Genomic DNA, 14762 nt, shown 5'->3' with positions numbered 1-14762 from the left:
GCTTGGGAAACAGTGGTGAACAAAACATGGCCCTCAAGATGCTTATTGTATGAAGGTATGAAAACGTGGAACTCAACAGGGAATTCTGCACACAGGGCCAGTTGTAGACAGGGATAAGGGCCAAGTACTGTGGGGATGGAAGGGATAGCTGCCCATCCCCTCTGATTCATGTGAAGGATCCAACCCCTACTTTCTTCCCTGAAGTTTCGTTTACTCTTCCTGTTCAGCAGGAGTCCCCAGTAGCCTTGCATCTTCCCTGTCCCACTCCCCATGGGCATCCCACTCTCTCCTTCCTCTCACCCATCTGTCTGACTCCATCCCCGTTTCCCTGGCAGGATTGGACCGCCCCACTGTGCTCCTGCCTCACGCAGCAGCAGGGGGACTGCAGTCAATCACTCTCCCTTCAGCTGCTCCTGCTTCCAATATCCAAAGGTGGCACTGTTTAAGAGAAGATCCTAGGTCAGCAAACCCTAACTCTAGCTATTCTCAGCTCTACCAGCTTCATGACCTTAGGCAACTCTCTGGGACTTCTTGGGCCTGCATTTCCTCTGTTGTAAAATAAATCAAATTACAGACAAGATTCCTTCTGGAGAAGATTTCACCCAGAATTGACATCCAGTGAATTTATACAAATTCTTTACTATGAACTTAATGGAATGTAGGACTCTTATCTTGGTAAAGAGAAATCAAAAGGTGGACATGATGCTGCTTTCACACTTAGATCCTGTCTGGCAAGCAGGAACCTTGGTCACTCCAAGTGAGCTTTGTGGACCCGAGCACTCTTCAGAAATGCAGCCTCCGGGGCCTCCAGAATCAGAATCTACACTCTATTCAGACTCTAGTCAGAATCAGAAGATTCCTAAGTGCTTTACAGTTTGAGAGGCACTGCTCAAGAGGACACAGCCCAAAGTGTCAAAGGGAGGCAGGTTTCAGTTTTGAAAGAGAGAAAGAACTTTTCACCAAATAGAGCAGACCAAACATGGGATGGGTTGTCTAGAAGGCAGTAAGGACCTCTGCCATCGAGTTCAAGCAGAAGCAGAATGGCCACTCTTCAAGGACGTCGTACAGAACAGAGTATTCTGTAGGAGTGTGGATGCCTTTGCCTGCAGGCTTCCTTCTAACTCGAGAGTATAAGATTTTAAAATTCTGACTCTGCCATTGCCTCAGTTTCCTCCAGGGCGGAAGGGAGCCAGAACTCATGCCCACTGGTCATCTTCGCTAGTTTTGAGATGGCATCACCAAGCATGGATGCCATTGTGGGAGGGCAGAGTACGGCAGAGGAGAGTGACAGGCCCCGCAGGGACGACATTATTCCCTTGTCACACAGAGACCATTTCCAAAAAAGGCCTCTGCGTCTACTACAGGCCTGGAAACCTCATTCCTTTTGGACTGCAGGAGGGCCCTTTCTCCCTTCCTGGTCAAGGGCCTGGATTCTCAATTTAGAAGCTAATTCTCGTTCAAATTAGTCCATCTCACAGATAGAATTAGAAGCCGGGTGATGATTTGGAAAATACAATCAATTTAGTCCAATTGTTCTTGCACGTCAGCTCCATGCAATAATGAAGAATTTGCTCCTCTGGCTCTCGCACTGACGAGGAGCCATTATCCATGGGAGTGAGGTTGGTCTGATAGAACACAGGAGCCGCACAGTGGAGAGGCACCCAGGCCAGCACCAGAGGGAGAGGAAGGGAGGACAAGGACCAGACTCTGCTGCTGGGGGATAATGTGACCAGAGCAGGATAATATATCTCTACCAAGTCAGACCACAAGACAGGGCCCGTGTCAATGCACCTGTGAGTGCACCAGTGTATACAATACACCTGTCTGTCTCCGATTCCTTATACACGATTGGGAGATGACGGCACCTGCTGCTCCTCATCTCACGGGATTGTACTCCGTGACGAAAAAGAACATAATTCATTGACTTTTAATAAACATTTACAATAGCTGATGTTCATTAGGCATCAGGCATGTGGCAGACATTGTGCCAGGCAAAGCAGCCAATCTAATGAACAAGACACAGTCTGAACGTCCAAGGAACTGAAGTGAAACTATGCCCTGACCATAAAAAGTAAGAATGATGATGGTGAGGATGGCGGTGGGGATGACAGCGGTGATAACGGACATTCCTCCACAAAGGCACCACTGCCTGGTGGCTGATCTTCATGTGCAGTAAAAGATTGTTCCTCCTGTAGCTCATCTTGGCTACGAGCTAAGAGACATTAAAATGCTTTTGTACAAAGCAAACATATGCATATTTTATGAAATACATTCCTCTGCCTGTTTAATTGTGAGATCTTCAAAAGAGGCAGAGAGATTCACCATTCACCACCGGCTTGAATGGATGGGGTTTCAGTGTCAACCTTGGGAGGCCTCCTGATGCTGCCATGTCCTGGCTCTCCAGGCCTGTGGAGGAAGGAGCTGGAGGGCTAGGCCCTAAGATGTGGCCTGGCCACTTTCGTTCCTCTGGGAGCCTCAATGTGTCCAGTTGTAAAGTTAAAATATCTACTTTCCCACTGCCTAAGGTTTCTCAAGCCTGGTTTATCTCAAATCAATCTGCTGAGACTTATAATAATGGTGGTTTTACAGGTCATTAGAAGTGGGTTTTCCTGGAGACTCCTACAAGTCACCCACACTAGGTCTCCAGAAGCATCTCTAGTGGTCTTCCCAGGTGCTTTCACTGCCAGGACACTCCCATCCTGCCCCTAATCCTTAGTCTAGAATGTAGACATTCCAGTCCCTGGCAAAACAACACTGCAGCTCTCAAGGTAGTTTCACACTGAGGCTCTGCTGGGCCTTCCTACCCAGCAAGCGTGGACATCTCCAGGTGGTCTGTGGCTGGCCACACCAGGCCAGGCCTAGGAGAGGACTGTGTGATTGTTCCAGCTACATCAACGGGCAAATGTCACTTAACAAAGCCTTGCATAGGTTTATCAAACAACTGGTGGCCTGGAGCCAGGGACCTCTTCACTGCACATCAGAACTAACTCATGGAAATCAGCTTTCAGTTCTGCCAGTTGGGCCACCACCGCACAGAGACAACTGCACCTTGATTTGAAGACCAGGAACCAGGACTCCGTCATACCTTCTCTACACCAGGAACTTGCCATCAGCCCCGCAGAACACTGTCTTCCTCCCCCTGCACTGTAACTCTTCCATTGTTCCTTCTCCCTATTAGACCGTAAGCTCATCAAGGGTAAGTAAGATGTACTGCCCAGTAACAAGCATCTAGCAGGCACCCAGTAGATGGTGGTTAAGTGAGCAAACAAAAAATGGAGGAACTGAAAGATGAGAACATATAGAACTATTGATTTTTACAGATATATAATACTACAAATTAAAAGGATCTTAAATATCACCTAGCAACCAGAAATGGCCCCCCTGCTCGCTCACTCTCTCTCTCTCTCTCTCTCTCTCTGTGTGTGTGTGTGTGTGTGTGTGTGTGTGTGATTACCTTGCCACCCACTCAAGGCAGACATCACTAATTCGTCATGGTGCCCTGTGCTGCTTACCACAGATGTAGCTTCAGTACATTTCACCCATCTACAACTAGTTTACTGAAATCTGCATCCAGGAGAAAACTGATTTGCCATCCCAGATCCAGCTCAGCCCCCTCCTTGGAAACATGAGTCCTCTTAACCTTCTCCAGTCCTTCCCCAAATAACACCCTGTTTCCACTCACATGCCTTATCTAGCTGTCACTTTAAAGAAGGTCCTGCCTCTTTCAAAGAAACACGATGACAAGGCCTGGAAAAAGGGCTCCGTGTAGATGTCACCTGGCTTCCACAATGCGATGCCTTCCTGCCAAACCCAAGTTCGGCTTCCAGAGTCCTGATACTGCTTACATCCAGATGCAGGAACATATGCCGCTCATGAGTGGAGCTGGCCTCGGTGCTGAAACATGGATATGTATATATGAGACTGTAAAACCTGCATTATTGAGGATTTAGGGTGTTTGCTTTGCTGAATGAGGGATTAGAGACCAGAAAGCCCAAAATGACCATCCGTTTGCAGAAAACATAGCTGGAGAATTAGAACTGTCAGATGTGTGCTCAAACCCAGGGGGCCCAATTAAAGCTCTCCCTAACTCCCTAGACCCTTAATCTATCACTAGGCTATGGGAGGACAGATCACCAGTTCCCTACAGAGCCCCTGAGTGTTTTCAGCCAGGAAGTCGTAATCAGATAAAAAGCAGTTTTTCCAGCTCCAGGCATGGGTGCAGCCACAGAGGCTTGGGAGCTGATTGTCTGGGCAGTAGGCCCAGGACTTCCATCTTTGGGATCTCAGTGAAGGACCAACCGTTTCATGTTTCGATGAGAGCAGTGCCCAGGGTTTCCAGTGGCCTAGCTCCATCATGTTTTCTCAATATCTAAGGAGGGAGGAGCTTTGTCCCTAACACTCAACATGCTTTCTATTCACAGGTCCATATTTCCTCTTTCTCATTTCCCAGAAATCCTGCCAGACTCTTGCTTGTCTCATAAGGCCAACAGGGAACTGTTCTTCAGTCCCGCCAGCTTCCCACAACCAGCCAGGAATCTGCCAGGAAGTATTTGATGTGAGTTCTCTCTTTTCCTATCTGGCATCAGATCTGTGGGGCCTGTCCCTCTCCTCTGCTGTACTCTGCCCTCCCACAATGGCATCCATGTTTGGTGAAGCCATCTCAAAACCAGCGAAGATGACCAGTGGGCATGAGTTCTGGCTCCCTTCCGCCCTGGAGGAAACTGAGGCAATGGCAGAGTCAGAATTTAAAAATCTTACACCCTTGAGTTAGAAGGAAGCCTGCAGGCGAAGGCATCCACACTCCTACAGAACCCAGCAGACAGAACCCATGAGGGGAAGAAGACAGAGGGCAGCTCTTCTTCCTCTCACTCCCCTCGCTCTCTGACACATAGTTCAGACCACACGCACGTTGGGCAAAGGACATCAATGTCCAGTAATTCCATGTGTCTTTCTTCCCAACTCTGCCACCCTCTTGGCTCCAGGGGAACAAAAAGAAAGTCACTGGCCTGAGTCATCTTCGAATGGAGGAGCAAGATCTTCCAATATGTTGGATTATGCTTCTCAGACCTTTCAGTGTGCAGCCTTTCTTTCAGAATGTGCCTGAACAAAAACCACTGTTGTAAGTCTGAATTCACCAACAAGTGCTATGGTCTTCTCTTCCTCTTCCATCCGAAAAGCCACTGTAACCCAACCCCTTGGGTGATCACAAAAAGGTTCCGAAGGCTGCTGCACACAGGAGACCCCTCCGCCTCTCCCAGTTTTTGGCATTTGCAGCAGCCCCTGCCCAGGTCCCAGTCTGGATCCTCAATAGTTCAGCCTTCTGCCCAACTCTTCTCCCCTGCAGAAAAATCCGTGGTAGGCACAGGGGGAAGGGCAGACAGTAAAAGTGAAACACTGAAACCTCAGGCTGGAGAAAACCATGGGACCATAAGCAGGAGCTGGCCCTTCATTTCTGTCTTTCCCACACCTCTCAAAATTCCTGGCCATAGGAGTTGCTCAGAATTTGGATGAATGAATGAATGGAATCAACACATCCATGCGGCAGGACCCCTAGCACCTTTTTTCTTTCTTCCAAATCCCAAAGGGAAAGGGTAAGGAGTCCTTTCTGCAGACGCTCTACTAATACCCAAAGGTCTAGGATGTTTGCCCATCACCCAAGCTGTGGAGGGGATTTTGGGCAGGAAATTAGACGACTCCATCCATCTTATTTATTGAACAGCTACTCTCCAGAAGACGCTAGTGCAGGAGGTCACTCATGCACACGAATCCTCAAACTCCAAGCAGAGAGTGTCCTTTCGACTCCCCATGGCTCTCTCCTTGCTCTCCACTCTCCAGCCTCACTTGCTGTGCATGTTCCTCAAGCGCACCAAGCCTCCTGCAAACCCCTCAGTTCGCCTATTGCTGTCCTCCTTGCTTGGCCCATATTCCCCCGGGTTTTGGCTCAGACATGGCCTCTTCAAAGAGCCTCTCCCTGATCTTGCCCTCCCAGGACTCTCTCTAGCTCTTGACCCTATTTCTTCCCTTCCTGTATCTCCTCCACCTCTGTTTTTTCTGTGCATTTGTCCATCTATGGACCACTAGCATATAATCCCTGCGTTGTGCTCTGATGCTGAGCCTGAGTCCTGTAAGTAGGCTGCCTGCCTCAAATGCTGGCTATGTCACTTACTAGGCATGTGACCTTAATTAAATTACCTAAATACTATGCCCCAGATTCCTGACCTATAAATGGAAACTATAATCGAACCTTGTCACAAACAGTACCTTGTAAATAACACCTTACATATGAAATTAGCTAACGTGCATGAAGACTTGGAACCTAACCTGGTGCATACATATAAATGGCCTAATTAAAGTTACCACTCCTAATTGCTGTTGTTTACTGCTATGTCTCTGGTGCCCAGCACAGTGCCTGGCATATGACTGGAGCTCAGTAAATATCAATTGAACACAGGAAAGCATGCAAAGATGGGTAAGAGCCTCCAGACGTGTCTGGATAAAGTGCTATGGGACTGAGAGGAAGAGCAGTTCACAGCCAGAGGTGCCTGAGGGTCAGGAGGGCTGCAGGAGACAGCACAAGCCACAGAGCTCAGGTTGGGAAAGGCTTCAGTGAGACTTTGGAGGTGTGGGCTCTGCAGAGTAGTTTGGGGAGAGTGGGGAGGTCAAAGGGCAATCTGGGTTATTTTCACTTCTGCAAGAGGACAAAGAACAGTCCCAGGTTAGCCTCGGAGGTGCTCCCCTAAGTCTGAGGGCTCTGCTCCTATCACCTCTCATCCCTCCCTCAGCCACAGAGGAAAGGATGCAAAACAAAATGACATGACCGAAGTGTTCTAAAGCCATGTAACTGCACCCTTTCCCTGGAGGCAGAGACTGGAGAGAAGCAGGAGTCAGCCTTTTTGCACCAGCTCAGGAAAGATGCCGACCTGGCTTCTGAGAAGAGGGGAGGGCAGAGGGAAACCTGTTGACCACATGACCATTTTCAATTTTTTATGGACAAACAAGGGTGTTCAAGATTCGAAGCTCAGACCAGAAACCTAATGAAAGGGAAGAGTTAAAAGGTCTCCTCCTCTTTCTCTATCTGGGTCATGAACTCCATCACCCAAAACAGCACATCCACACACATCCATCCAGGAGCCACTGTGGGAACATTTCAGACATGCCCGATAGCATGGCTGTGTCCCTGGGGAGCCCACCCTGCCTGCCGAGGCAGAAGGCAGGTCTTCTTCCTCTCACTCCCCTCGCTCTCTGGCGGCATCTTGGTGAGCCCACACGTGTGCATGTGCTGTCATCCTTGCCAGGGCAATGACGGGAGAGGACGGGCACTGTGTGGGATGGGGCTCCTCACTGAAGAATCCCACTGGGACCTTTCCACTCACATCAGCAAAATCACTGCTATAGATTCCTGGTGAAGGCAAGGGGAGATTGGATGGCCCCCAACAATCAGACTGGCTAAGATGGATGGGGTGAGGGCCTGGGCCCCGCAGGCCAGGGCGGCAAGCAGCGCAGCTGCGTTGTTTCTCTTGGGTGGTAGCTAAGAAGGACGGCTCAGCTGAAAAGTGTATCATTAGGAGTCTGGAGCAGACCAAAACTCCTGCTGAAAGAGCGGCCAGGGCAGACAGAACCCACGAGGGGAACAATTAACTGATAAGAGTAAACTAATTGTTATTCATATTAAATTAGGGCACAGGTGATTTGGAGAAAACCTACAGACCCTCCCAGATGTTTTGCGGGTTTTGCATTGCAGATGACGGTTTTACAGGACTCTCCTGGGATTCAGATTATGGGAAGTGGGCCAGGATCAGAGCGGGGGCAGGGCTCCCGTCCTGCTTAACTACACAATAAACACATAACGGTTTGTCCCAGAGGACAAACCCGGGCTTTGCATACTAAACATGCTGGTGCTAGGCTTTGGGGGCCTCTGAGAAGAGGGGCTCACTACTGGCAGGGAAGGCAGGGGGAGGGGAAGATCAATCATTCAGGGAGACCTTAGAGGTGCTCCAGATGTTTGCAGCAAGCGGCAAGCTGTGGGGATGCACCAAGTCCAGATATGGGAGGGAAGGATTTCCACAGAGCTGCAGAGGCCAAGCAGGAAGATAGGGGTGGGAATGTGGCTGACCTGGGAGGATGGCATGTGTACACGCGTGTCTGTGTGGGTGCAGGTGCTTCAGGTACATCCGTGTGCAAGCATTTATATGTGCACGTGATGTATTTCAGAGTGTGTGTGTGTGTGTGCTCATGTGGGTGAATTTGCATGTGTAGCTGCCTCTGTGTGCATGTTTTGTGCCTGCGTAGATGTCAGTACATTTGTGTGTGTCCATACACTTGGGATGTTGCCAAAACTTCCCACCAAAACGAATGGCAGGCTGTTGTCTCTTCACTGAGCCTTATCATGCTAATTTTAATCTCCTATTATTGTTTTAAATTGGCTCTAAAAATTAATATTAAAAATTCTGTAAACAGAGCCTGGGACTAAGATGCGAGACAGGTCCCTAGAAAGCAGCTTCATTATCACAATTGTTCCTGCCAGAATGCTGAGGTAAAGCCGAGAACCCCTGCAGACAGCATCTCCGAGCCACAGCCCAGCAGGACCAGTCGGACCGCAGCCCACTTAGTCCAACCCCCTGTTTCATTACTGAAACCAGCCCTGAGGGGAAGTCTTTTGCTAGCGCCTTTGGAACCGGCCTGAAACCCAGGCCTCCTCGTCGCCATGTCCCTGAGCTCTCTTGAGCTCACCCCTCATGGTAGTGTTTCCCTGTTGGTAAAACGAGGGTCTGGAACGAGACAGTCTTCATGGTCATTTCTGTCCTCCCATTTGGTGATTGTGTGACTGCGGCTGGCTGGCTTAGCAGAGGAGGGAGGCAACGTGCCCTCCTGGACGGCCTGGCCCCTCCTCAGTGCTCTCTGGTGCCCCTGCCCATCCTGCTTCTGCACCTGCCCTTCCCCTCCCTTCAGCTGGTGTGGAGTCTAAGGAAAAGCAGAGTATGGAGACCAGGAAAATAGCAGACAACACAGACTTAGGAAAGGCCTCTTAGCAAAGCCTAGAAGAGAGGGTTGTAATAGGGGCAGAAGCAGGCGTAGCAGGGCTGGCTGGGATCCCACGCGTTAAGAGAAGGGAGAAACGCTCCTGAACTGCAGCAGGATGTACTCAGGTTAGACTCAGAGGAAGTTTCTTGCCAGCAAAGAGGGCTGTTAAGCACAACAAGGAAAGAGCGCACGACAAGGAGGGGCAGTTATCCCTAGAGATAGTCATTAAGGACACTTTCACATGTCTGTGGCATGATATGGACGGTGAGGTGCCTTCCTCCGCTCAAGGTCTTGACCAAAGTGGCTGATTCTGGAGCCTCTGCCCCCTCCCCACCTGCACATCCTCAGTGGGGAGAGCAGGGCCCGGCTTGGTCCTAACAGGGCAGAAAAGCTGATGGAAAAGAGGCCCGTGGTCCTCAGTCCCAGCCCACAGTACGGGGGCACAGCTCTGGTTAAGCAGTGCCTAGCAGTGGGGCTGGAACTGCTTTCCAGGGAAGGAGGGAGACCGTAAAGAAAGTACCGACAGTCCCTGGTCCCGCCGCGAACCCGGCCATGGGAGTTGGCCTTCTGGGGCTGTGAAGAGGACACAGCGGGTGTGGCCTGAATACAGGTGTCCAAGAGCACCGGGAGATGCCAACCTCTAAAATGAGTGCAAGGATGGCTTCCAAGTCTCCGACAAGCTGAAGGAGTACCTGGAACATATAGCTCCATGGAGGGCTTCAAGCCACCCTACCAGTGCGCCCACAGACGTCCAAGAGCGCGCCCACTCACTGGCCTCCGTCCCCCGCCCACCAACACACCGCGGCAGAGGCCCGGGAAATTCCTGGAGATCCCGCTGCCCCCGGCCTCCCCGCGCCTGTCCGCCCACGCAGGCCTCCAGGCCCTCTCTCTGGAATGCCCGGTGCACCGGCCCGGAAGGGGAGGTTGGGGTGAGGCTGACGCGCGGCAGCTCCAGGGGCCCTTCCACGGTGCAGCAGAGCCCACAGGTGGGGCCGCCCTATGGCCGCCTCCTGAGGACCCCCGCGACCACCCCACACCGGCACCCCGTATCCTGGCACGGCACCGTCCGCCCCCACCAGCCACCTCCCATCCGGGGTGCCTGAAGCCAAGGACGGAGCTGCATCCCCCACTGGCTCCCCAGCTCGGCCTCCTGGTCCCAGAGAGCCGTCCCCCCACCCTCCTGCAGCAGCCCGGCCGGAAACAATCACCCTTTGAGAGAGGCTGCCAAGCTGGGCGCCAGGAGCAGCCAGGATGGAGGCGGGGTGGAATGGGGGTGCAGGCGGGGGCCGAGCTTTAACTCTCGAGAGCCGAGACCTGGGGGTGCGTTCGGCCCCTGCCCGCCACCCCTGCTCCGGCGCCTGAAGCGGGAGCCGCCTCCGCGGGGGACGGTGCCGGGGGACGGTGGGGGGCGGTGGGGAGGTGATACCAACCCCCGGGGGGGTCCCCTCGCCGGCCTCCCTCCCCGCGCCCCCGCCTAGGCTGGCGAGGTTGGTACCGACCATGAGCAGCTCGGGTCCCGCCGGCGCTGGCGCGGGCTCGGGGCGGGGGCGGGGCGGGGGCGGAGAGCGGGTGGGGGCGGGGCGGGAGGCGCCGGCAGAGCAGCGGCGGCACCGACACATCCGCCGCCACCTGGGGGACTCTGCGCCGGCCCGGTCGGCTCGGCTGTGGCCGCGCGCCCCGCTCGCCCTTCTCGCCCCCTCGCCTGCTCCCCGCGGCGCCCTCCCCGCTCCCCTCCCCGCTCCCCGCCCCCCGCCCCCCTCCCCGCTCCCCGCCCCCCGCCTCCCTCCCGCGCCCTCCCTCCCGCGCGCTCCCAGCCTTCGGCCGCCGCCTCGCTGAGCCCAGAACGAGCCGGGCCGGGGCGGCGGGGCCGGGCGGGGCTGCGGGCGGGCGGGCGGGTGCGCGGACCCCGCGGCTATGAAGTGGCCCCCGGGGGCCCGGAGCCCGAGAGTCCCCGGGGAGGGAGCCGCACGCCGCCCAGGGCAGCAGTCTAGGGGCGCCGGGGCCGGGGCATAGGGGCCGTCGCCCGCGATGGACCGCACCAGAGACGCTCCGGACTCGTCGCCGCAGGTCAGTGCTCCCCGCGCCCCCGCGGGCGCCCCGCCGCGCACAGAGCCCCTTCCTGCGTCCCCATCGGTGCCCACGCCATGTCCTCCCGGGCGCGCGCTGGGGCGTGTGTGTGTGTGCGCTGCGCGCGCTGGGGGCAGCTGGAAAGGGGGCCGAGAACCGAGCTCGGGCCGGGAGGCGCTGCTGCCGAGGGGCTGCGAAACAAAACCCGGCACCACCTGCCCTCGTCGACCGGGATTAGGGGAAGAGCTGGTTCTCAGCAGGTTCTAACAATTGGCCCGGGCTCTCAGCCGTCAGTTCCTGGCCCCCTCAGCAGGTGGTTTCTGGTGGCCGGATGAGGAGTCAGGGGTCAGTCGTCCCCCACCTCCCCACCCCTGCTGCCCAACAGCCCTCTCTGGATCGCTCTCTGGCTCCTGGGCACTGCCAAGTTAACTCTCTTGAGGGGGCCCGAGCTCTGCGGGGCATGCTGAGGGACCCAGGGGTTGCAAGGGTGGCACAGAGCCCTTGGGACCTTCGGTGTAGCAACGAGGAAGGAGGCGCGACCAGTTCACCACCCTCCCATCTGCGCCTGGGCTCAGGTCTGAGGTCCCAGTCCCTCCAAAGTCAGAGCACACAACTTCCAGAAAAAGGAGGCTGAGAGTTGAGGCAGGAAATAGGGAAGGAAGCCACCGGGTCCGACAGTGCCAAGGAAAGGAGGTGACAGCCCCTTACCAAGCAGCTAATGTCAAGAACCACCCCCACATGCACACATGGGAGCCTTGGCCCACCTCCCTGTCCCCTTCCTCCCCCAGCCAGGCCTAGCTGCATGGATTCTTGTAGAAGCTGGAGCTGAAGGACTCCAGACCTATAGAAAGGGGACCTTTCCTGACAGTTGCTAGCCCAGTGCATGGGTGGGGTGCCCAATGGTGCCTAGAGCTTGGGCTGTGTAGCATGCACTGTTGAGAATGTTGGGGTACGGACGTCGTAGGGCCTAGCACTGTGCAATGCCTGGATGTGTTTGTGTGGAAATGGGAGGCACCTCACTTCCTAAGTTACTAGGGCTGTGGGGCATGTGGCTGCATAGGACTGTTGTTCTAGGGTTTTCTAAGATTTGTCTTCTGTCATTATGTCTCCCTACCTCTGCTGGTAGCCACGACAGAGATTGAGACATTTCCTCCCAGAGTCTGCTCAGTTGGTGACCATTAATGGCCTTACTGGACCAAACATCAAGCCTTCCCTTTCTTCCAGTGGGGTGAAGACCCTTTCCCAGGGTCTTCAAACAGACTTCTCACTCTGCCCAGTCCATGCCCAGCACTGCCAAAGGTTCCAGAGCTTAGAGACATTTTCCCTCTTCCCCTTTTGATGGAAGCAGAAATACTTGCTAAGGTTAATGGGACTGGGAGAGTTAATGCATCTGTGCCCCATTCAGCACTGGAGCCAGGAGCTCGATGTTCCTGTTTCTTGCCTGACCCCAGGATGCTTGGGGATCACTCCAGGTCCAGGTGAGCTGGAAGCTGGCAGGCGCTGTGTTCAATATGTGTGTGTAGGTTTCAGACTGGGCAGGTACTCACTGTTCCGCCAGAAGCAGGGGGCAGGTGAATCACTGAGGGGATCAGCTCCAGCAGCAGGATTGGAGCCTGTGGCAGAAGCCAAGGAGCTTCACGGGAGGATGCCCTGGGGCAAGCCCAGTTCCCCAGCTTAGGCTTCGGGGGAGATCTGAAGGTTCTCTTAGTGGTTTCTCGGGGATAAGGGGACCAAGTCAGATGTACTTTCCTAGTTGTGGAGCACAGCGTGATGAGGCAGGCCGGGAGCTGGGAGTGTGAGATGGGGAAGAGGATGCACTGACTGAAAGGCTGAGCGGACAGGAGCACGGTGCTCCATTGTGTCCGGAAGAGAGGGATGAGTGTTCCTCTCTGATGAGAATGGAGAGGAGGAGAGGAAGGGGCTGAGGAGGAGGAGGAATCTGAGAGAGAGCCTGACTCAGGCAGAGAAAGAGGCAGTGAGACCAGAGACAAAGGCACGGAGGCGCACTGGCGGACGGCAGAGGGAGGCCCACAGGCAGAAGTCAGGGCGGGCCGAGTGGTGAGTTGGGGCGGGCTGGGGTCCTCCTCCTGTTCCCCTACATCGACCTCAGCAATTGTCCACCCCTGCAGGAGGCCCCCCACTGGAGCAGCTGGACATTCTACTGAGGAAGGTCTTTCCTGTGGCTCTGATGAATAAGGGTCTTTTAGACGCAAGCCCAAAGGCAGAGGGAGGACAGGCTATGAGGTCAAGCACATCTTGCAGGTCAAGCACATCAAGAGCTTGCAGGGACTTTCAGGGACACCCTTCGCCCCTGAGCATCTCGCAGTGCTGAGGGTTCCTCTCCATCTTCTGGCCCCTGCCCCAGCCCTCCTGGTCCTGGAATGCAGGGCAGTGAGGAAGGATGTGGGGTCTGGGGAAACCTGGCACTCAGGAGAAGAAGAGAAGTCATGCACCCCCTCCCCAGACCTCCAGGCAAAAAGACCTTTGGGGACCCTACTGAAGACTAGCCAGGGGACATGGAAGAAGTGCAGTGGGGACAGGCCCTTGGCCAGGCTGTCTGAGGTCCAGTCTCAGCTCCATCTGTGGCTAGCTGAGTAGACTTTGAAAAAAACAGAGCTCTCTAAGCCCCGGCTTCCTGACAGTCTATAAATTGGGAAACCGTCATCTCACCAGTTTTTAGAAGAAATACTAGGTGAATTTTAATTTGATCGTTTATTTTATACACCCTCACCCCCTTTCTTCCAGGATGAGGATGGCTCTAGAATTTGGAGTAGCAGTGTCAGGCCAGCCCTGGAGCCAATCCCACTGGAATCGGTGCAGGCTGTCCCACCTCCCACCTCACCCACTTGAGTCATCACACCTCCAGACTCTGGGCTGGACCCTCCCTTCCTTATCCCGACCCAAAGAACCCAGAGCCTGCCTTGGCTCAGAGTTTGTCCTTTTGCCAAACACAAAATAATACTTTCTTGTATAATTATTGTTAAATGTAACAATTTATCAGCAAACGGTCGTCTAAAAAAAAAATCGTGACACAAAAATTTCAGATCTGTGAGCCCTTCTTATCCACGCTGAAAGGTGACAGGGTGGTCAGGGAGCCCCCAAAATTCAGTTCACTTGCACCAACACTGACCAAGCACCGACAGTGTTGGAGGCTCTGCACCAGGTGCTGGGAACGTGAAACATCAAATAATCCAAAAATCCAAATCTAATGTTTTCTGTTTAGCTTTGGAAGGGTTATGTGGGTTGCTTTTTTTTTTTTTTTTTTTTTGCAGCTACAGCAAATTTACTTTTCTAATGAGGTTTAGCTCCAGCCAATATTAAAATGAGCCTGCGCTCCCTGCGCACACACCAGCTGACAGCAGGGCAGGAGGCAGCCTCCGCGCCAAGTGCCTGGCAGGGATTAAGGCTCTGCCACTGATAAGCCCAAAAGTGGAGAGTATGAGTCTGGATCAAGAGTTGACTGGATTTGAGGACTAACCTTGCCCAGGGGGCTGTGGATTCCACGGCTCAGTCTTCTGAGCCGTGGATGGCAGGAGCTGTCTCCTCTCATAGGTGGGAAATGTGAGCCAGCTCTCTGCTTACAGGAAGAAGACCGAGAGGGACGGGGGAGTGAAGACATGAAGGCGCGGCGTGGGGAGTGCCAGTGGCACTGTAGTTGGAGGCCTGGCTCTGCC

General features: G+C 54.0%; 1 protein-coding gene and 1 long non-coding RNA gene across 4 annotated transcripts in view; one reads left to right on the top strand and one right to left on the bottom strand.

The window, feature by feature from the left end:
* Positions 1 to 1911: 1911 nt before the first annotated feature.
* Positions 1912 to 6828, bottom strand: LOC134736144 (uncharacterized). The gene is made up of 2 exons (XR_010119914.1): positions 3683 to 6828; positions 1912 to 2212 (listed from the first exon to the last, which is right to left on the bottom strand). It is a non-coding gene; the product is annotated as an uncharacterized lncRNA (long non-coding RNA).
* A 3869-nt stretch (positions 6829 to 10697) lies between these two features.
* Positions 10698 to 14762, top strand: part of B3GAT1 (beta-1,3-glucuronyltransferase 1) — a 33298-nt gene continuing 29233 nt past the window's right edge. For all 3 annotated transcript variants that reach the window (XM_055273850.2, XM_055273852.2, XM_055273851.2), the window contains exon 1: positions 10698 to 11088. The gene's annotated coding sequence lies outside the window, so the exon portion shown is untranslated. The remainder of the gene's footprint in view (positions 11089 to 14762) is intronic.

This window comes from Symphalangus syndactylus, chromosome 3 (assembly GCF_028878055.3).
Source record: "Symphalangus syndactylus isolate Jambi chromosome 3, NHGRI_mSymSyn1-v2.1_pri, whole genome shotgun sequence".
NCBI classification, from domain to species: domain Eukaryota; kingdom Metazoa; phylum Chordata; class Mammalia; order Primates; family Hylobatidae; genus Symphalangus; species Symphalangus syndactylus.
Note: the sequence above shows the minus strand (reverse complement) of the source record. Positions and strands in the feature narration are given on the sequence as shown.